Source organism: Erinaceus europaeus, chromosome 7, assembly GCF_950295315.1.
Source record: "Erinaceus europaeus chromosome 7, mEriEur2.1, whole genome shotgun sequence".
NCBI lineage: Eukaryota > Metazoa > Chordata > Mammalia > Eulipotyphla > Erinaceidae > Erinaceus > Erinaceus europaeus.
The window spans coordinates 98,891,240-98,914,936 of NC_080168.1; the positions used below are offsets into that span (position 1 = coordinate 98,891,240).

The following is a 23,697-nucleotide window of genomic DNA, read 5'->3' on the forward strand; positions in this document are numbered from 1 at the left end:
TTATTGTTGTCATTGTTGTTGGATAGGACAGAGAGAAATGGAGAGGGGAGGGGGGAAGACAGAGAGAGGGAGAGAAAGACAGACACCTGCAGACCTGTTTCACTGCTTGTGAAGCGACACCCCTGCACGTGGGGAGCCAGGGCTTGAACCAGGATCCTTATGCGGGTCCTTGTGCTTAGCGCCACCTGTGCTTAATCTGCTGCGCTACAGCCCGACTCCCTGGTTGTTTTCTTATTGTAAAAGTTCTTTGGTATATTTTAGATTATAATCCATATAAAATACATCATCACAAATATGTTCTCTCTGAGTGTAGCTAGTCTCCTTTTGACAGTATCAAGAAGTTTGTTATTTTAATAAAATTTACTTTATCAATTATTTCTTTCATGGATCATACCTTTGATTTTTTTTTTTTTTTACAAAAGGCATTACCCTACTTTAAGTCATCTAAGATTGCTGTATGTATTGTGAAACTTTGTATATTGTTTTATTTATTATCTTTATTTATTGGATAGAGACAGCTAGAAATTGAGAGGTGAGGGGAGATAGAGAGGGAAAAGAGAGATACCTGAAACACTACTTCACCACTTACAGAGCTTTCCCCCTGCAGCTGGGGATGACGGGCTTGAACCTGGGTCCTTGCACATTGTAACATGTGCCCTTAGCCAGGTATGCCACCACTCAGCCCCCAGCTTTGTACATTTTTTTAAAGTTTTTTTTATTTATTTAAAAAAAGAAACATTAACAAAACCATAGGATAAGAGGGGTACAACTCCACACAGTTCCCACCACCAGAACTCTGTATCCCATCCCCTCCCCTGAGAGCTTTCCTATTCTTTATCCCTCTGGGAGTATGGACCCAAAGTCATTGTGGGATGCAGAAGGTGGAAGGTCTGGCTTCTGTAATTGCTTCCTTGCTGAACATGGGCGTTAACAGGTTGATCCATACTCCCAGCCTGTCTTTCTCTTTCCCTAGTAGGGTGGGGCTCTGGGGAAGCAGAGCTTCAGGACACATTGGTGGGGTTGTCTGTCCAGGGAAGTCTGGTTGGCATCATGCTGTCATCTGGAACCTGGTGGCTAAAGAGAGAGTTAACATACAAAGCCAAACAAATTGTTGAACAATCATGGACCTAAAAGCTAGAATAGTGCAGATGAAGTGTTGGGGGTACTCACTGCAGACTATTGTGTACTTTTGCTTTCAGGTATATATTTTTCCCTAGTTCATGGATACATGTGAACATATGCTCTATCTCACGGGACCTGGTCTATATCTAGGTTTTGGGACTTTGTTAGGAAGTGAACTGTCTGGAATGGAATTAGAAAATACTATGAAAGGAAAGGTCTCACCCGAGTAATGAAGCTGAAGGGTTGTCATTCCACACCTGAAGTCTCTGGACACAGTCTGACGTGAAGCATGTTGGGGTGGCACTCATTGTGTTGATTAGGTTAGGCCAGCTTTGTGTTTTATATTTAGGTGTACGATACTTTTTAAATTTGGTTTCTTGCATGTGAATGAAAAAAATTTCAGTTGTTCTAGTACCATCTATTAAAAAAATATCTTTATAAATTGTATTTCCTTTGCTCCTGTGTCAAAGATAAGTTTTGATTTTTTTCAATATATATGCAGGTCTATTTTGGAGCTCTCTATTCTGTTCTATTAATTGATTTGCCTATTCAATTATTACACTTGGTAATTGAAGCTTTATAAAAAATCTTGAATTTGAGTAGTATCCAGACCTCTGACTACACATCTTCACTATCAGGTTAGCTAGTCTGAATCTTGTCTTTCCATATAAACTTTATAATCATTTGTTGATACTCATAAAATAGCTTGTTGGGATTTTATAGGAACTATGTTGAACCTATAGATCAAATTTTGAATAACTGATATCTTGACTATATTAAGACTTTTCTATTTATTAACATAGCTCATATGTCTCCATTATTTATAAACAGAGTTCCTGGGTCCAGTTATAATGTGGACAATTTTAAGATACCACCAGGCTGTTTGAAATTCAGTTAAATTCTGACACTATCATTCTACCTGGAAATAGCATCAGATTCCAATCTCAGGGCTCAGAATCCCAAGACTGCCCCCTTATCTAATATTTTATTTATTTATTTATTTAGTTAGTTAGTTAGTAAAGACAGAAACTCAGAGTGAAGGGAAAGAGAAAGAAAGACACCTGAAATGACCTGCCAATGTCCATGCCCAGTAGAGCAGCAATTATAGAAGCCAGAACTCTCACCTTCTGCACCCCAAAAAGAATTTTGTTTCATATTCCCAGATGATTAAATGATAAAGGAAGATAGCTAGAGGGCTCTGAATCCCCATTCCACCAGTACCCAAATATTTGTCACCAGGAACCTTGTTTTTTATAATATCACTGAAAGGAAAGCAAGCTTGGAAAAGAGCAGAGGAAGTCAGGCAATGTTTCTTTTATCTAAGAGAGAACAGGAAAAAAGAAAGGACACTCAGTAGGAGTAATAGATATAGGTGTGACTTAAAAAAGAAGTAAAGGCAGAAATATAGAAAAAATGGACAAAAATATATAGACATAGACACATAGACACATAGACATAGAGTCATCCCATATCTGTGACCTTGAGAGAACTGCTGCAGTTTCTAAAGGAGAGGGATAGGGAAGAAGAACTCTGGTGGTTGTGGTCCAGGAGGTGGCACAGTGGATAAACCATTGGACTCTTTTAAGCATGAGGTTGCGAGTTTGACCCTGGCAGGACATGTACCAGAGTGATGTTTGTCTCTCTCTCCCTCTCTCTCTCTTTCTTTCTCTCCTTTCACTCTCTCCTTCTATCCTACTCATTAGTAAATAAAATTTTAAAAAAAGCTCTGGTGGTGAGAATGGTATGGAATTATACCCCTATTATTTTATAATTTTGTAAATCATTAATTTTAAAAAAAGAAAGACACCTGCAGCACTGCTTCACCACTTCTGAAGCTTCCTCCCTACAGGTGGGGACTGGGGGCTTGAACCTAGGTCCATGAACATTGCAAAATGTGTGCTCTGCTGTTGTGTCACCCCTTAGCCCCTTTTAAAAATACTTAATCAATTAATTTATTTATTGGGCAGAGTGAAATCAAGAAGGGAAGGGAGAGAATAGGGAGAAAGAGTCTGCCCTCCTCTTCAAATGCTAGCTACAAGCTCAGACTCCTGATAAACTGGCTACGATTGGGAGGCTCTCTTTACCTCTTCCCTGGGTTCAATAAAATTGCTAGTGTATCTCATAGAACTATGGAAATCCATTTAGTCACCATATTATTAACTTCTTTTTTTTTTTTAAGAATTATTTTATTTTATTTATTTATTCCCTTTTGTTGCCCTTGTTGTTTTTTTTATTGTTGTAGTTATTATTGTTGTCGTTGTTGGATAGGACAGAGAAAAATGGAGAGAGAAGGGGAAGACAGAGAGGAGGAGAGAAAGATAGATACCTGCAGACCTGCTTCACCACCTGTGAAGCGACTCCCCTGCAGGTGGGGAGCCCGGGTTCGAACCGGGATCCTTATGCCGGTCCTTGTGCTTTGCGCCACTTGCGCTTAACCCGCTGCGCTACAGCCCAACTCCCCATATTATTAACTTCTTATTAAAGGGTGTAAAGTGCGGGTCGGGCCCTAGCGCGGTGGGTTAAGCGCAAATGGTGCAAAGTGTAAGGACCAAGGACTGGCATAAGGTTCAAGCCCCCAGTTCCCCACCTGCGGGGGGGGGGGGGACTCTCTTCGCAAGCGGTGAAGCAGGTCTGCAGGTGTCTATCTTTTTCTCCCCCTCTCTGTCTACACCACCTTTCTCCATTTCTCTCTGTCCTATCTAACAACAATAACATCAGTAACAACAACAATAATAACTACAACAACGATAAAACAAGGTCAACAAAAGGGGAAAAAATGGCTTCCAGGAACAGTGGATTCATGGTACAGACACCAAGCCCCAGCAATAACCCTGGAGACAAAAATAATAAATAAATAGATAAATAAATAAATGGTATGAAGCAACAGACTAATGAGGAGATCCGTAGAGGGTAGTTGTGTTCTCATGGAGTTTGGGGCCTGGCACTGTGATATATGGAGGTGCTCTGGTTTTCAACCTGAAGATTTTCTGAAGGCCACTGGCTAAGGTGTCTTCCTTACTATGTGCATGGTCCAGGTCCAAACCCTAGTACCAAAAGGAAGTTCTTTTCTCTCTCTCTCTCTCTCTCTCTCTCTCTCTCTCTTCTCTCAAGGAGGTTCTATGGTAATGAAGGAAGCTTTGATGCTGCTTAAGCTTGCCGTCTGTCTAAGTGACCCTGACCAGTAAAATCCTGCCCTGGATTCAAAATTTTAATACTGAGAGTACTGAGTTAGATTTTTTTTTTTTTTTTTTTTTGTCTCCAGGGTTACCACTCATTGCCTGCACTATGAATCCACTGCTCCTGGAGACTATTTTTTCCTTGTTTATCATTGTTGTTGTTGTTGCTGGATAGGACAGAGAGAAATGAAGAGGGGAGGGGAAGACAGAGTGGAGGAGAGAAAGATGGACACCTGCAGACCTGCTTCACCGCTTGTGAAGTGACCCTGCTGCAGGTGGGGAGCCGGGAGCTCAAACCGGGATCCTTACGCGGGTCCTTGCGCTCTGCGCGGTGTGCGCTACCACCCAGCCCCCACTGAGTTAGATTTTAAATATAGATGGGCTTAGCACAAATGCCTGCATTGTGGGCCTGTCTTTTTTGTTTACTATCACTTATTCCAGACGTATTATTATCGTTATTGTCGTTTTTATATTGTCTACACAGGCGATTGTTATCTGTGAGCACATTTGATTTTTTTCCTACCCAGTCTGCATACTTTTTGTTTTCTTTTCTTGGTTTATTGCATTAGTGAGTTATCAGCTGCACTTAGGTTTCCTTGCTTCAGTACTGGTTCTGCGGAGGTTTCTGTTTCAGGAAGTTGTGATTCTCTTTCACTCACATGTCACTGCAGTCTTTGAGCCAGTGATTTGTCCTATGCTTCCACTTCTCCTATGCATCCAACAAGAGTTTTATATAGAACACAGTGACAACTTATAAGCTTCTTACACAACCAAGAGGGACCCAGAAGTTCCTGCAAGAGGTATTTAAAGACTCAGAATGGAGAAGGTAATTATATCACTATATTATAAATTTATTAATATACTTCAGGAAAATGATCTTCAATTCTAGCCATTATGTTTTTAATAATTTTTTAAATTATTTATTTTTATCATTGGCTAGAGACAGAAAGAAATTGAAAGGGGAGGGGGAGATAGAGAAGGAAAGAGACAGAGACACCTACAGCCCTACCTCACCACTCATGAAGCTCTCCCCCTGCAGGTGGGGAACAAGGGCTTGAACCTGGGTCCTTGAGCACTGTAATGTGTGTGCTTAACCAGGTGCGCCACCACCTAGGCACTTAGTCATCATGTTTTAAGAAGGATGTTGACCTGGCTGCACATGGTCAGAGTAAGTTTCCTAGACATGCCTTATGAAGACCATTTGAAGAAAATGGGATAATTAATCTGAAAAGAGACTTGTGGAAGTATGGTCATCATCATGAATTGTTGCCATTTTAAGTGTGTGAATCTAGACGTACTCCTTATTGCTTTAAGCAGAAGAATGATACAAGCAGTCAAATTTCAGCCAGTTATAAAATAGAACTTTCTAAAATGAAAACATACTACATGGTATTATTATGTAGTAAGTAAATTCCCAGTTAATGGAGATGTTTAGGCGGAGACTTCATGCATAAACAGAGGGCCATCAGGGATATGTCTAGAACAGAACATGAGATCAGTTAAATTGCTCTCATTCCTTCTGAAGACCACACCAGGACTTTTTTTTTTCTTCCCAAAGCAAAATTCTACTGGAGGTGTCTTACTTCTGGAAGGATCTCCAGAACTTTCCGGAACAATTTTAAAAGGCTGAATTTAAAAATAATGCTTTAAGTCCTATTACAGCTCATAATAGTGGGTAGCCCCAAGTTACAAGTGAATATTTTTCCATAGATAGTTTCTTTCTTTGATACCCAATAAAAGCATGGGGGTGGGTGGGAGGGCTGTGAGATTCATTTAACTGAAAACTTTTTAGCAAAATATAGTTCCCTCAACACACGCAGCACATTTAACATAGGCAAAAGATTATTTCTTTTAAATACAGTCATATCTTGGCACTGTTTTTTTTCTTTAAGATTTTATTTATTTATTAGAAAGATACGAGGAGAGAGAAAGGACCAGACATAACTCAGGTACATGTGCTGCCCGGGATTGAGCTTGATAGTCTAATGCTTTATCCACTGCGCCATCCACCAGACCACAGCACTGGTTGTTTTTTAGACTGGTCAAATTCAGTATTCAATGTTTTCCAATCAGGAAAAATGCTTTTTGGGCAGGGAGTTGTCCGTGCGGGTTTCTCAGTAGTTGCATGAGGGTGGGTGGGTGCAAGGGGGGGGGGGGTTGAGGGGGAGGTGGAGCCAGGTGGAGCCAGGAGAGGTATTGAGACATTAGAACTAGAGCGGACCCAGTGCCTCCTGGTTCTCACTCTGCTTCCAGTCAGCACCCAGAAGGCAGCACCTTGGGCGGGGCACAGTGCAACGCACAGTGGGGGCTCTGGTGACCTCTAGGCCCAAGAGATCTCCAACTAGATGGAAACTGTACTCTCCTACCACCAAGTCCAACAGTAATGGAGCCAGGAGGAGGTGTCCACGTGGTGCATGGCTACACATAGATCTAGGCCTTCAACACAGCCCTCTGCCTGTGCAAGTATGTCCACCCAAGGGTATGTGATGGCGGCCTTATTCACCCTCCTCTGGGTCTTCAAGGAGTGGTAAGACTGACTTGCTGTGACTGCAATCCTTCACAGGCGCAGGTCCAGGGATTTTGTCACCAGAAAAAGGTTCCAGTTCTAGCTGAGTCTTGCTGCCTGGCACATGGCTTTTGCAGCTGTCACATCCTCTGGTGTTTCCTGCAGCATCTGTATCACAGGGAAAGGATCTGGCCACCTCTGCTGGTACAGGGTCAGCAGTGGTGGGTAGCTCTGTGTGCCCCGAGCAGGCTGGGCATGCAGGAGGGTCCGTGTACCCCTCCTCCTGCATCCTGCAGGACAGTGGTCTGGATGATCAATGAACTATCCCTGCTCTGGTCCCCTGGACATGGCTGAATCTGCCATGCACTACTTGGAGAAGGTTGAGCAGGAGAAAGCAGTTGCGCTGCCCAAGAGGAAGCCACAGCCAGCAGGGGCCACCCAGCGTGCCAGGCAGGAGGCCCTGAGCGGCCACTCTGGACCCACTGCCCACAGGCCAGACAGTTACCTAATGCCTTGGGGCTGGCCTCCCCCTCACAGCAGTTTCTCTTCCTTCTCTACCTCATCACTGTTCCATTAAGTCATCAGCTTCTCTCAACAGAGGTAACATGAAATTACATTTTTTTTTATCTAATTACTTTTTTAAAAATGTCTGCCTAGTTTTAAGGTTTTGTGCCCAAAACAACCCCACCAATTTATAAATTGGTGAGGAAAGTGAGAAATTCCTGAGGTTCAGCCACAGATTATTTCAATCTTCTTTATTCTTCACAGGAAATATTTGTTTGGTATTTGTCATTTTTGCCACGCATCATGCCTTTTGGAACTAGTTAATGATGTGTCTTGAGGGGCCGCTGTATCACCACAGGAAAACTGTGGTATCATTATCGTATCCTTTGTGATGTGTATGTTGTAATAAGTTGGTGACTAGTGTCTATTGTAGCAATGATAAGAACGGCAATAAGTTGTAGTCAAAACGATTGGTGGAGTGGGAGATAACTTATCAGGTACAGCACCCAGTTTGACATACGCAAGGACCTGACTGGAGTCCCCAGTTACCAAAGGGAAGCACTATATGCAAGGAGAAGCTTCATGAGCAGTGGAGTGATGTTGTATGTAGCCTCGCCTTCTCTTTCTCTAGCTGTCTGTGTGGAATTGTAGGTGCAAAGCCCTGGTAATTAAAAAGAGATGAAGAGAGTGACTGGTAGAATCCCCATTTGGTAACAAATCTTGTTTCAGGTGATTTGAGGGAAAGAGGCAAAATTTGGGATTGAATAGAAAAGACAAAGAGAAAAATAAAAACAAACTGATCCTGGATGTGGGGTCAGACTTAAAAGACTTTACAAACTATGCTGAGTTACATGTATATAAGTCACGATAATTTAAAGCAGAAAAAGATAATCACCAAGTATGTGCTGAGTGAGTTCAAGGAAAGAAGAGAGTTCCATGGTATGGGGATTAAGGGAGGCTACTTGGGAGCAGTGGTGTTTTGAAGGGCCTTGAAGGACAGCTAGACACAAAGATGGAAGGGGAGGGGTTTCAAGCAAAGAAAGGATTAGGGAAAAAGTTGCTGAAATGCAAACCTGGAACGCTTGTACCAGGAGAGGTTTTACTGTATTAATCAGATGCCAGCTGGAAACAATTCACTGCAGATGGTTCTGGTGAAGGCACGTCACTGCAAGGACCACGGATGGAGATTGGGCAGAGCTAGAGGAACAAACAAGGCATGCTGAATGTACCAGACACCAACAACGTTGGGGAGCCATTATCATCCCAGGGCTGGAGGATTGAGCAGAGGACGCTGTGTTAAAGACCCCAGATGGAGTCGGACGGTAGTGCAGTGTGTTAAGTGCACGTGGCTCGAAGCGAAGGACCAGTCTAAGGATCCTGGTTCCAGCCCCGGGCTCCCCACCTGCAGGGGAGTCGCTTCGCAAGTGGTGAAGCAGGTCTGCAGGTGTCTTTTTTTCTCTTCCCTTCTCTGTCTTCCCCTCCTCTCTCCATTTCTCTCTGTCCTATCCAACAACGACGACATCAATAACAACAAAAATAACTACAACAACAATAAAAAAAAACCAAGGACAACAAAAGGGAAAAATAAATAATAAATAAATATATATATATTTTTAAAAAGAGCCCAGACAAAGTGAGAGCTCTGGAAGGGAGCTCAGGTTGGGAGAACATATGTCATTGTCAGACAACAAGAAACAAGCAAGAAATCAAATACCATGACCTCAGTCACCTCTCGCTCTGTTTATTCTAGGTTGATGCATCCATTGTCCAAACAGGAGGTCCCGGGTAATTCAAGTCATCAGCTTCTGCACTGTGATGCGTGATGGGGGTGGGGGAGAGGACCTAAGGTAGAGGTGAGAGTGTTTCTCAGACACTTATCATAGGAGGTGAGAGATTGTACCCATGTGTCAAGAACTATACTCTAATCCATTAGCCTCCAATAAAGAAAGGAGGGAGGTGGAGAATACTAGCTTTAGCCTCTAAGTAGGTAACAGAACAGGTCAGAAGGGGGCAATAAAAAAAGGTCTTGAATAGGTTGTAGGTTGAAGAAGCAGAGCAATTATGAGATGAAAAGCTAGTTTAGAAAAGGTTTTTGGAACTTTTTTTTTTTGGTCTTTTCCAGGGCTTCATCACTCTGAGCTGACTTTTTCCAGGTAGAAAAGTGGGGGCGGGGATGATAGAGGGGTGGTAACTACAGCATTGAAGCTTCCCCCAGTGCAGGAGGAAAGGGTGTGTGTCTGTGTGTGTCCAGCTCCAACCTGGGTGGGGAGCATGACAAAGCAGGCACATTCCCAGGTGAGCTGTCTTGCCAGCTTGGGTTTGGAACATCTTAATGACCACATGCAATAGTTGCTAGAGTATCTGAGAATTAATACAAAGACACTGGTGCTTTATCAGTAAGAAAAGTAACAAAAACACTGGAAGTGGGCAGGCCAGGTTGGAAGTCTATCATGCTATCAGTGTTTTGTGCTCTTTGCTTTCATTATACACCCCAGTTACTTGGATGAGAGGCAGTGAGTGGACTGAGGTAGACGGGATTATTATTCTCAACATGTTACTTTTATACTTAACAAAACTATACCTCAGTGTCCTTTGTTGCTAAAACCAAAGTTTATTTAGCACCTCTATTGAGGTTGTATTTGGTGATAGGCCTTCTTTGGACAATGTTTTTAAGAAGCAGCATGTGCCACTTTAGATCAAGGAATATTCCTGTTTGCTGCTTGAGATTTTTTTTTTTTTCCTTCCAGGGTTATTGCCTAGGCTTGGTGCCTGCACCATGAATCCACTGCTCCTGGAGACCATTTTATCCCCTTTTGTTGCCCTTGTTGTCCCATCATCGTTGTGGTTATTACTATTATTGTTGTTGTTGCTGTTGTTAGATAGGACAGCAAAATCCAGAGAGGAGGGGAAGTCAGAGGGGGAGAGAAAGACACCTGCAGACCTGCTTCACCACCTGTGAAGCGACTCCCCTTTAGGTGGGGAGCCAGGGGCTCGAACTGGCATTCTTACCCTGGTCCTTGCACTTCGTGCCACATGCGCTTAACCCGCTGCGCTACCGCCTGACTCCCTGCTGCTTGAAATTCTAACCTCCATAACAAGAAGTGCGATACTTGTTCCTTAGGTAAGGACTCATAAAAAAGAAAAGAACTAACTTAGTTTAGTGAATCCCAGTAAAACCACAGGCAAATACAGTACTATTGGAACCAGCCTAGTTGGAAGTTATTTTTATTATGCAAAATTATTGTAGCAGAAACCTAACTAATATAGATGATGATTCTCAAATACTTAAGAACAAATTGGAAACTACTTTGGATAAGAGTATGGAGAGATTGTATCACACATATGTTGTTGGTAGGATTATAACAGTCTTTTTTTTTTTTTTTTTTGTCATTGGGGCTTCACTACTGTGTGCCCACTCAGATAAAAAGAGAGACCACAGGGGGCCCGTGCAGTGGCATACAGAGTTAATTGCACAAAGTACGAAGTGCAAGGACCCAAGCAAGAATCCCAGTTTGAGCCCCTGGACTCCCACCTGCAGGGGGTCAGTTCATAAGCAGTGAAACAGTTCTGCAGGTGTCTTATCTTTCTCTCTCCCTCTTTATCTCCCCTCCCATCTCAATTTTTCTCTGTCCTATCTCATAAGATGGGGAGAAAATGGCCACCAGGAGCAGTGGATTCATACTGCAGGCACTCAGTAGTAATCCCCACCCCTGGAGATAAGGAGGGAGGGAGAGACAGAGACAGAGATAGAGACACTGAGACCACAACACTGTGGCTTCTTCCAGGCTGTGTGTAAGAACCTGGGTTGTTGCAAGGACCTGCATAAGGATCCCTGTTCATGCCCCCAGCTCCCCATCTGCAGGGGAGTTGCTTCACAAGCAGTGAAGCAGGTCTGCGGGTGTTTTTCTCTCCCTTGTCTGTCTTCCCCTCCTCTTTCCATCTCTCTCTGTCCTATCCAACAACAACAATAACTACAACAAAACAACAAGGGCAACAAAAGGGAATGAATAATAATTTCTTTTTTAAAGGAACCTAGGTTATGGGCATGGCAGAACAGGCAGTTTCCCAGGTGAGCTACCTTGCTGACCTGGTACCATCTTTTAGGAAACCTAATTAATACGTGGAAAGTTAAAGGTAGAATTACCGTATAATCTAGCAATTCCATTCCCATTCATATTGTCATGAGAAATCAGGACCAGGCAGTAGCACAGTGGTTTAAGTGCACATGGCACGAAACACAAGGAGGGGTGTAAGGATCCTGGTTCAAGCCCCCACCTCCCCACCTGCAGGGGAGTCACTTCACAGGCGGTAAAGCAGGTCTACAGGTGTCTGTCTTTCTCTTCCCTTCTCTGTCTCCCCCCCCCATTTCTCTCTGTTCTGTCCAATAACAACAGTAACAATGGCAGCAATGACAATAACAACAATAACAAGGGCAACAAAATGGGACGAATGGTCTCCAGGAGCAGTGGATTCGTAGTGTAGGCACCAAGCCCCAGAGATAATCCTGGAGGAAAAAAAATTAAAATATACCTCTATACAAAATAAGTGCATATTTGTAGGCAGTTGTGTTATTCACAATTACTGAGAAGCAGAAACAACATAGTGTTCACCAACTGATGAACAGACTGAAAATGGTGTATCCATATAATGAAATATTACTCAGTAATAAAAAAGTATTAATGTCATGGAACAAGTTCTAACAGGAATGATCCTTGAAGAGTGCAAACTGAAAGAAGTCAAACTCAAAACATCACTTCTTGTATGTAAAATTGTATGAAGTAAGTAGTCTGTAGAGCAAGGAAACAGATTTGTGGCTTGCCGAGAGTGAGGGTAGGGATTAAGCAAGGAAATTCTTTTTTGTGGTGATTAAAATGCTGTAAGACTGATAGTGGTGGTGGTTTCACAGCTCTAAATATACCCCCAAAGCAGTGACTATGTAGAGTAAATGGGCAAATTATATGGTATGGATGGAAACAAAGAACAAAGGATTAAGTGTAAGATCTGCCAATATGACACATGCAGTAGTCACAGCCTCTCTCTCTAGGTCTGACTGTGACAAATGGCGTGTGCAGTCACGAAATCTTTGTGCAGGCTTTCTCAGATCACTAGAGTTTGGATTAAGGACTAACTCATTTACACAGGACATAGTTATCCTTTGATTTGTTAGCACCATGATCATTAATGGTACTCAATGACTTTCAAACTTTTTTTTTTTTTTTCCTCCAGTATTATCGCTGGGGCTGAGTGCCTGCACTACAAATCCACTGCTCCTAGAGGTCATGTTTTTTCCCCATTTTTGTTGCTCTTGTTGTTGTTGTTGGATAGGACAGAGAGAAATGGAGAGAGGAGAGGAAGACAGAGAAGGGGAGAGAAAGACAGACACCTGCAGATCTGCTTTACCGCCTGTGAAGTGACCCCCCCCCCAGGTTTGAATTGGAATCCGCCAGTCCTTGCACATCACACCATGTGCACTTAATTCACTGCTCTGCCATCTGGCCCTGTATTTTCAAACTCTTATAAAACATTGTAAAAATATTACTTTTAACCATGCACACAAGTTATATTTGCTGTTATTTTGGAGCCAGGACATTGTATGTGTGGTTTTACTACTTCCAGGCTGACTTTTCATTCAGCTAGAAGGACACACAGAGAGACAGAGAAGTAGAGAGGGAGGTACTACAGCACTCTCCTGTGGTGCAAGGGTTTGAGCCTGGCCTGTGCAAATGGTAAAGTATGTACCCTACCTAGTGAGCTATGTCTCTGGCTCCTACACAAGTTATTGTTAACAAAATCTGATTGTAGATATTTCAAACAATTTGGATTAAAACATGAAAATGTAGAAGGTTTTTGTTGTTGTTGTTGGCTGTTTCTGTTTTTACTAATTATATATACCTTTCCTCAGAGGTAACCACTAGAAATGATTGGGGTATTGATAGTCCTATAGATTATGCATTTAAATAAGTATCTAGACAAACATATTTACACATGTAAAACTACATGGTGTGCATTGTACTAAAACATGCTCCTAAAAAACTTATGTCCCGGGAGTTGGGGGATAACGCAGCAGGTTAAGCGCACGTGGCGCAAAGCGCAAGAACCAGAGTAAGGATCTCAGTTCGAGCCCCAGCTCCCCACTTTCAGGGGAAGCGCTTCACAGGCAGTGAAGCAGGTCTGCAGGTGTCTATTTTTCTCTCCCCCTCTATGTCTTCCCCTCCTCTCTCCATTTCTCTCTGTCCTAACATGATGACATCAACAATAACAACAATAATAACTACAACAGCAATGAAAAACAAGGGCAATAAAAGGGAAAATAAATATTAATTTTTTTAAAAAAAAACCCTTATGTCCCTAATATCTTTACATGCATTTGTACTAGTTTAGTGTCTTTTATAATGTAGTTATATCACAGCTTGATTAAAGATTACCCTATTTCAGAATGGTAGATTGTTCTCTAGTATACTGCTGTTATAAAGTGATAAAAAAAGTTTTTGATATTTCCATCTTCAAACATATGTACAAGTATTTATTATGCAGGCTAGTTTCTAAAAGTTACATTCCTGATTTGAAAACATGCACATCTTAAAGTCATTAAAGAAGATATATTTCCTATAAGAAACTCTCATGAGAGTTTCACGAGAGGGGGGGGGGGTGGGGAGAGAAGTCAGAGCACAAGGGTCTGGCATGTGCAGAGCTGGGGATTAAACCGGAGCCTCAGGCATGCAAGTCCTGAGTTCTACCAGCTGAGTTCTTTTCTCCTGCTGTATTCTCTTTTCATTTATTATTAGTGGGAGCTCTTTTCAAATGAAGCTATACACAAATGTTTGCTATTTAGAAAACTGAGAGAAGAAATGTGTTGGTCTGGGGCAGAGAAGCAGGAGGTGAAGCTCTGATCCTTCCACCATTGACCCAGACTGACTGAAGGCACCTTTGTGGAGTCCGAGCACAGATTGGAAACCCTCACATTGATGAACTGAGTAGACATGTTATACTTCAGAATATCAGGATGAGTTTCAGACATGGTTTATGTAACAAATTAATTCCAGATCAGAGAGTTCTTTCTAGTTCCTTATAGAACTGTCATATTTTACATCATCCAGTCACTGCCAACCAAAAATGACTTTTGAAAGTAGTGGTGACTCCAGAGTTTATAGAGAGGGAGGATACTCAGAGGTGAGCAGACAGATTGAAACTGTATCCTGTCAGGGCTGGGTGGTAGGGTAGTGGGTTAAGCGCAAAGCACAAGGGTGGGCTAAAGGATCCTGGTTCCAGTCCCAGGCTCCTCACCTGCAGGGGGTGGGGGTTGTTTCACAAGCAGTGAGGCAGGTCTGCAGGTATCTATCTTTCTTTCCCTCTCTTTGTCTTCCCCTCTCTGTCTCCCCCTCCTCTCTCGATTTCTCTCTGTCCTATCTAATAATGACATCAATAACAATAATAATAACCACAACAATGATAAAACAACAATGGCAACAAAAGGGGAAAAAATAGTCTCCAGGAACAGTGGGTTCATAGTGCAGGCACTGAGCCCCAGCGATAATCCTGGAGGCAAAAGTAAATAAATAAATAAATAAATAAATAAAACTGTATCCTGTGACTGCAATTGCTCTGCACGCTGTCTAAGGTGACTTTAAGGATCTGAGAGTGATTTGGGGAGGGGAGTGAGTGCTACGATAAAGCATTTGCCATCAGGCTACCACTTGACCATATCATAAATGTTTCATAAATCAAGCTGAAATGTCAAGAAGACAGAATAATTCAGATGCTAGATTTTATACATCTTTATTACCTATGGTTCTATATTAAACCACAGCTTAGAAATATGGACTTTTAAAATGCTTGTATTACCCTGAGCTAAAGGCATACATCTGGATTTCAATAAGCTGTGTGTGATGCAATAGAAAGCATAAGGTGATATCACCTAATTTTAATGAAAACTTTAAAAATGAAGTTTAAGAATATAAATCATCTCCCCAACAACTCTTTCCAAAGACACCAACATCATTTAGCTTGGAAACCATCCTAAAGGTTTCCAATTCCATTTGAAAAGAAAAGAATAAATGAAGTAAAAGCTGCATAGATTAGAAAATTATTATCTGAAGTTGAAGTCTGGTCAGCATTTAAGAAAATCAAGAAGAATAAATCCTGGAACACTCAAAGACACATCACCCCCACATCTTGTCATAACCATTCATTCCCTGCTTGAGAGAGAGTAGTGGTTGTGTCATCTGTCTTTATATTCCTTGGACCTTGCATATGATGCCATTGAACTTTGATAGATGAATGAAAAGAAAAATGCTGTTAGCTACAAAAACTGAAAGAGTAGATAATTCAATCAAAACATTCTGGTCTGTTTGAAGTAGTGCTCCTCCTCACCAACCATTCACCAAGACATAGGTTTTTCTCTTTCTTTTCCTTCCTTCCTTCCTTCCTTCCTTCCTTCCTTCTTTCTTTCTTTCTTTCTTTCTCTCTCTCTTCTTTCCTCTCTCTCTCTCTCTCTCTCTCTCTCTCTCTTCTTTCCTCTCTCTCTCTCTCTCTCTCTTTCCTTTATTTTCTTTTTGGTTATGGTATTAGGAGAATACTGGCAGTCTCTAGAATTTCAAAGCTGTTTCTCCCAAAGGACACTCTGTGTTCCTTAATGCTTCAGTGACAGCCTGGATGTATGATGTTGATGCCAGTAGACTATACCTTATAGGCTAGGTGGGTGATAGGTTTTATCATCTAGGTTTGTGTAATTACACTGTATGTTGACAGCACCACAGTAAATTCACCGAAATGTATCATTCAGAATGCATCTGTCCCTAAGCCTAACTGTAGGGGATCATATTTTTGATTTGTCAGCAGTGTAGTGTGGGTGGAATTAGGTTCAATCAGTTTTATAGATAATTTATAATTGCCTTAAAATGGTCAGCAAATCTCACAATCCTCAGAATTGGTTTATGGGGTGATCAGGTGACCAAACAAGGCAAAAAAAAAAAAAAAAGACAACAGATCCCAGGAGACTATGGCTTATGTTAGATCCTACATCCATCTCACCTGGTCTGAGTAGGAAATAAGTACCTAGCTCATAGTTGCAGGGAGCCATTTTGGCTTAGGTAGAAGGAGGCAGCCTTCTCAGGTGTGGGGATATATATATATGTCATAAAGTAAGGGAGAGGGGCCAGGCAGTGGTGCACCTGGTTAAGCACATACACGATAGTGCACAAGGACCCAGGTTCAAGCCCCTGCTCCCCACCTTCAGGGGAAAAGCTTCATGAGTGGTGAATCAGGGCTTCAGGTGTCTCTGTCTCTTTTCCTATCTCTCCCTCCCCTCTCAATTTCTCTGTCTCTATCCAATAATAAATGAATAAAACTTTGCCTGAAGGACGGAGCCATTTGTGCGGCCCAACATATTTCATGTTTGTTTGAGCCACTTTAGACCAGACATTCTGAGATTTTCATTTTGAGATTCAATGATTTAAATATATGTAAACTCTTAAAATTTGCCTGACACATGGTGCCTATCAGAATTCAGTAACTGAAGTAATAAGTATAATACATGATACTTGATGCCAAAGCCTTTCTTTGAACTGTCTCTGGTGCTCAGAGCAGCTTTTATTCCTGTCTAAACCTAGTCACTGGCTTCTGAGTCATGCCACTATTTCCTCACCATTTCCTTCTTGTTGGCCTGTTGTCTCCCCCATTGTTTCCTCTTTCTCACCTTCTCTCTCCATGAGGCTCAAAATTGGTGTGGGTTCAGAATCAGAGAGGGGGGACTTGGGAAGGGAATGCCAATGATTTCACACCTTCTTAAGCAGGATCTCTCTTCATTCAGTACTCAGACAAATATATCCCTCTTTCTTGCTGGGAATTATGATCTTTGTCTTTAATAAACAAATAATAAGGGAGTCGGGCGGTGGGCCAGTGGGTTAAGTGCACATGGTGCAAAGTGCAAGGACCTGCATAAGGATCCCAGTTCGAGTCCCCGGCTCCCCACTTGCAGGGGAGTAGATTCACAAGCGGTGAAGCAGGTCTGCAGGTGTCTGTCTTTCTCTCCCCCTCTCTGTCTTCCCCTCCTCTCTCCATTTCTCTCTGTCCTATTCAACAATGACGTCAATAACAACAAAAATAACCACAACAATGTAAAACAACTAGGGCAACAAAAGGGAAAATAAATATTAAAAAATAAATAAACAAATAATAATCAAAAGTTTAAAAGAAAATTAAAAAATTAATTAAATGTTTTTTTAAAGTTTAAAAAAATTTAAAAAAATAAATAAGCAAATAATAATCAAAAGTTAAAACTGTGTCTTATTACACTTTGTGGAAACTGATCCCAGACTCCCTGAATAAACAACTAGTGAAAAGATAAATTATTGGGGCTGGTATCACACCCAGTTGAGCATATGCATTACAATGTACAAGGAACTGGGATCAAGCCCTGGTACCTACCTGCAGGGTGGAAGCTTTGCAAATGGTGAAGCAGTGCTGCAGGTGCCTCTTTCTCCCTCTCTATTTCTCTTCCTCTCTTGATTCTTCTGTCTTTATCCAATAAATAAATAAATATTTTTAAAAGATTTTTTTAATATTTATTTTTTCCCTTTTGTTCCTCTTGTTTATTGGTTGTGTTGTTACTATTATTGTTTTCGTTGTAGGTAGATAAGACAGAGAGAAATGGAGAGGGGAGGGAAGACAGAGAGGGAGAGAAAGACAGACAGACACCAGCAGACCTGCTTCCCCACCTGTGAAGTGACTCCCCTGCAGGTGGGGAGCCAGGAGCTTGAACCGGGATCCTTATGCTGGTCCTTGCGCTTTGTGCCACGTGTGCTTAACTCATCGCGCTACCACCGACTCCCATACATATTTTTAAAAAGGTAGATTACCCAGGTTGGGGAGATAGCATAATAGTTATATCGGTTGTTCTTCCTTTTGAGTCAGCCCTTTATCAAGGGTTTAGTACTATTCTACCCCTATTCATTTTTTTTTTCCTTTTAAAAGCCATCTTTCAATCAAATTTCCATCATTTTTATAACTCCTCTTCTGTCCAGATGAACATTCATGTAGAGCAATGGAAACATTTCATTAAGGTGTTTGGAATGATTCACAGATAGTGACTTGCCTTCAGAAATTCAGGATAGGGTTTCTCTTGTGGTGTAGTCTTACTTAGCCTTAAAATGTATATTTCCAAACTCATTACCAGGAAACAGCATAACAATTACATTGATATGATAGGAGATCATGTTATGAATACAAAACAGTCTGTTATTAATCTGACTTATTTGGAACATATAATGTATATATTTTAAGTGGGAACATTCCAGCTTAAATTTTAATGCAGAACAAAAATGGAGAATGATTCAGAGAATAATAGTTTTCTCTTGAAGCACTAACTATATATGATTCACCTTAATTTTTCCATTAGTGTTTTTCCACATTTCTATTTAAATTACTTAATATTAAAAAGTAAATCGCTTACTGTTCACCTTCTGCTGCTTTTAATTAATTTGTTCATTCATGTAGTCAGTAAATAACTGTAGCTGTCTAAGATTCTGAGATGTACAAACAGCATATTAATGGCAATAAGAGAGAAAAGGGAAATAAAAGTGAATTAAGTCCCTCCCTTTTTTTTTTTTGCCTCCAAGTTTACTGCTGGAGCTCGGTGCCTATACTATGAGTCCACTGCTCCTGGTGGCCATCTTTTTTTTTCCATTTTGTTGTTGGTGTTACTGTTATTACTAACATTGGATAGGACAGAGAGAAATTGAGAAAGGAGGGGTGAGGAGGGGGAGAAAGATAGATATCTGCAGACCTGCTTCACTGCTTGTGAAACGACCGCCCTGCAGGTAGGGAGCCTGGGGCTCGAACCGGGATCCTTGCTCTGGTCCTTGTGCTTTGAACTATGTGCATTTAACTCAGTGCGTTGACTCCTGGCTCCCAAGTTTCTTCTTTTCTTCTTCTTTTTTTTCATAGTGCCTACACTATGAATCCAGTGCTCCTTGAGGCCATTTTTTCCCTGTTTTTGTTGCCTTTGTTGCTTTTGTTATTGTTGCCATTGGTATTGCTGTTGTTAGATAGGACAGAAAGGAGGAGATACAAAGGGGGAAGAAAGATAGATACCTACAGACCTGCTTCACTGCTTGTCAAGCGACCCCCCTGTAGGTGGGGAGCCAGAACTGGAATCCTTAAGCCAGTCCTTGAGTTTTGCTCCACGTGTGCTTAACCCACTATGCTACCACCTGACCCCCTAGAGTTTCTTTATTCTTTTTTTTTTGCCCTCAGGGTTATTGCCAGGGCTCGGTGCCCGCACTACAAATCCACTGCTCCTGGAGACCATTTTTTTCCCCTTTTGTTGCCCTTGTTGTTCTATCATTGTGTGGTTATTATTATTGTTGTTGTTGTTGTTGTTGTCATTAGATAGGACAGAGGGAAATCCAGAGAGGAGGGGAAGACAGAGGGGAAGAGAAAGACACCTGCAGACTTGCTTCACCGCCTGTGAAGTGACTCCCCTATAGGTGGGGAGCCAGGGGCTCTAACCTGGATCCTTTGGCTGGTCCTTGATCTTTGTGCCACGTGCACTTAACCCGCTACACTACCACTAAAAGTTACCCCAAAGTTTCTTCTATTAAAGATCATACAGTTGATTCAGAGCAAGAGCCGGCATACAAATAACACCACACACACACACACACACACACACACTCCAAATGTGGATTTTGTATAGAGAAATAGAGGTCAGAAATTAAAGAGAGAAGCTAGAATTTTCGGTGCACATATATGATATTACATTTTCAAGGAAGTGTGGTAAAGGAGCAATTCTTCTTCTTCTAGCGTTTGCCCTTCTTCCGTAGCCAGAAACAGCCTCAGGTTGAGCCTGATGTAAAGTTTCGAGACCTCCTTTGAATCTGGAGAGGTGGCAGTCGTTGACTATGTGGGTCATAGTCTGTCTGGAGCCGCAGGGGCAGTTCGGGCTGTCTCTGGCTTCCCAGCGATGGAACATAGCGGCGCACCGGCCATGGCCTGTTCGGAGCAATGTGAGGCCAGGGCAGAGAGCTGGGTTGGGTCAGGCTACTCATTTTCTGGTTAACATATGCAGATGTTTATTTGTAGGGACTTAAGGATCAAATTGGGCTTTAGGAATTAAAAAAAATATTTATTTATTATCTATTATGAAAGAGATGTAGAAGCAAAAGAGAAAGAAAGAGAGAATCAGCTCATTGCTCAGCTCTGGCATAAGGTGGTGCCAGGGACTGAACCCAAGACCTCTAGGGCTTCAGGCATGCACATTGGCACTCTAGTAAACTGAGCTGTCTTCTCAGGAAGGTTTTAGGGATTTTAATCTGTTAAAATTGTACAGAATGAGATGCAAATAGGTGCAAACTAGAGGCACCATAATTGATGACTTTGTGCCAAATACTAATTTTTCCTTAGATACATGGTTTTCACTACCACTGATAAACTGGTGTGTTGCTAAATGACATTTTTGCCACTTATATTGGGGTTGATGGAAAAATAATCATGAGAAACCTGAAGCTCAGATCAGGAGCTGCAGTTCTTGTTATTGTATGACTCTCGGGGATTCTGAACATTTTGCTGAGAATGCTAAAGCTGACTCTACAAGGAACGGGACTTTCACCACTCTTGGGACTTTGTGGAAGGAGATGGCAAATTAGATCCACTATTCGTTTAATCCCATCAAGTTGCACCATATGTTTATAAATAGTGTTTTTGTTATGATCCTAACTGAGGGAGATTTAGTACTGTAACTGACCTGTTTCTGACTCGCTATTGTCTAAGACTTTTGCATTCATTTAAAAGTTGAAACAGAAAACTGGAGTAAATTACACATATCTACTGCCTAAAGGATTTATGTTTTCCTTTTGTTTGTTCTTAAATACCATCATTCTACTCTTCTACTGACTATTCAATTGCAGGACGAGGTGGCATAAAGCCAAATATCCTGTCCTGTGGTTTCCCTCCCCCTACCCATGAGATTAAGAGGGGAAGGGGGTGGTGTGGAGGGAGGAGAGGAAAAAGGCAGAGGAAGTTCTTCTGTTTTGTTAAAGACATCATCCAAAAATAAAAGAAAAACATGTTAGTGTAAATACCACTACAAAGAAAATATCTGATTAGCTAGAAGTTTTCAGTGTGGAAGCTGGCTCTGGTTCACTGATTCTTTACAATGAGAAATGCAGACTGCATGAATTCCAGCAGGACTTCGAAGTGCTCTGTGTTGGCGCTGAATCTCAGCCTGATGTGCTCATGGCAGGGACTGCCTTCTTCTTCTTCTAGCGTTTGCCCTTCTTCCGTAGTCAGTCAACAAGCGTCAGGTTGAGCCTGTTGTAAAGTTTCGAGACCTCCTTTGAATCTGGAGAGGTGGCAGTCGTTGACTATGTGGGTCATAGTCTGTCTGCCTTGATACTCACCACTGGGTCTGCATTCAAATGTAGGATCACTTGCTGCTGCTCTTAAAAAGCAAGACTGCTGGGACCCACCCTCATCGATCCTGTCCTGGGCTCCTATACCTATCATTTGATATACCTATCATTTACCTCTCTGTGGACAGCAAGAAAGTAGTCAAGGCCTGATGTAACAGCATGTTCAAGTATTTTCCTTTATGAATATCACCAAGAACAATCAGATTTTTAAAATTTAAATAGTTTTTCCTATTTATTTATGAATGAGAAAGATAGTGGCAGAGAGAGAAAGAACCAGACATCACTCTGGTACATGGGCTGCTAGGGACTGGACTAAGGACCTCATGCTTGAGAGTCCAATGCTTTATCCACTGTGCCACCTCCCAGACCACAAACTATATGATTTTAATACTTAATGTTATATTGCACGTTCCACATATTTGTAAGGCCCTTCCTTCCTTTCTCCTTTCTCTTTTCTCTCTCTCTGTTTTCTTTCCTTTCCTCATCACCCTATGTAGCTTTCCTTCTCTCCTTCTTTTTCCTCCTCTCTTTCAAAAAAAAAAAAAGACCTTCACTTTATTGGGAGAAATGAGGATATACAAGATAGTAATCACCACATGTATACAACTTCTTATCTTCCCTGGATAGATGTCAGCACATCACATCCTCCACTAACTTGTCATTCTCCTCTACCATAGGATACTGGAATCTCAACCCACTTTCTTTTTATTTTTTAAGTTTTTTAAAATTTTCACTTTTGTTGCCCCCCCTTTTTTTTTTACTGTTGTAGTTATTGTTATTGATGTCGTCTTGTTGGATAGGGCAGAGAGAAATGGAGAGAGATGGAGGAAGAGAGAGAGGGGGAGAGAAAGACAGACACCTGCAGACCTGCTTACCACCTGTGAAGTGACTCCCCTGCAGGTGGGGAGCCTGGGCTCAAACCGGGATTCTTACGCCAGTCCTTGTGCTTTGCCCCAAGTGCGCTTCATTAAGCTGCTGTGCTACTGCCCGACTTCCTTTTTAAATTTTTTTATTATTAATTTTTTTTGAGAGATAGACACACATACACAGAGAAACGCCAGAGCACTGCTCAGCTCTGGCTTATGGTGGTGCAGGGGATTGAACCTGGGACTTTGGAGTCTCCGGCATGAGAGTCCTCAACCCATTTTCTTTTAAAATTAATTAGTTAATTTTAGTGAAAGAGAGAGACTAGAGCACTGGTCAACTCTGGCTTATGGTGGTACTGGGGATTGAATCTGGGGCTTTAAAGCCTCAAGCATGAAAGGTTTTTTTTTTTAATTATTATTTTTTATTATTTATATTCCCTTTTGTTGCCCTTGTTGTTTTATTGTTGTTGTGGTTATTGTTGTTGACGTCGTCGTTGTTGGATAGGACAGAGAAATGGAGAGGAGCGAAAGTCAGAGAGGGGGAGAGAAAGACAGGCACCTGCAGATTTGTTTCACCGCCTCTGAAACTACTCTCGTGCAGGGCTCAAACCGGGATCCTTAGCCTGTTGGTCCTTGTGTTCTGTGCCACAAGCACTTAACTGGATACACTACCGCCCGACCCCCAGCATGAAAGTTTTTTGCATAACTATTGAGGGGGTAGGTGCAGAGGCCAAAAACAAGTCCCCCATAACGTCTAATTCACCATGCTAACTTACCCAAGGAATTGAAGAGACCATGCTTTCAGGTGTTTAAGCTTTTAATTAAGACACTCTGTCCATAATTTTTTGTTTTTTTAGAATGACTCACATTAAGTTGTGTTAAGTAAGGTGGTCTCCTTAAGTGCCAACGACATCATGTTTACAATAATTTCAGCAATCCAACAGAGGAAAATAGTACGGCTAAGTAGCTTTTAAATATTTTACTAATTTCTTTTTAATGATTTTGAGGTGAAAAACCATGTGGTTAACTTCACTAAAGATAATTTTTGAGGTTAATGATCAAGTTCTATTGGTTGAGGTTTGATCTCTCAGGAGACACAATTCACAGGAAAGTCA

General features: G+C 41.6%; 1 long non-coding RNA gene across 1 annotated transcript in view; it reads left to right on the forward strand.

The window, feature by feature from the left end:
• The first annotated feature begins 1,059 nt into the window (after positions 1–1,059).
• LOC132539304 (uncharacterized) overlaps positions 1,060–23,697 on the forward strand; it is a 60,368-nt gene continuing 37,730 nt past the window's right edge. The window contains exon 1 of the long non-coding RNA XR_009550561.1: positions 1,060–1,155. This is a non-coding gene — a long non-coding RNA (uncharacterized LOC132539304). The remainder of the gene's footprint in view (positions 1,156–23,697) is intronic.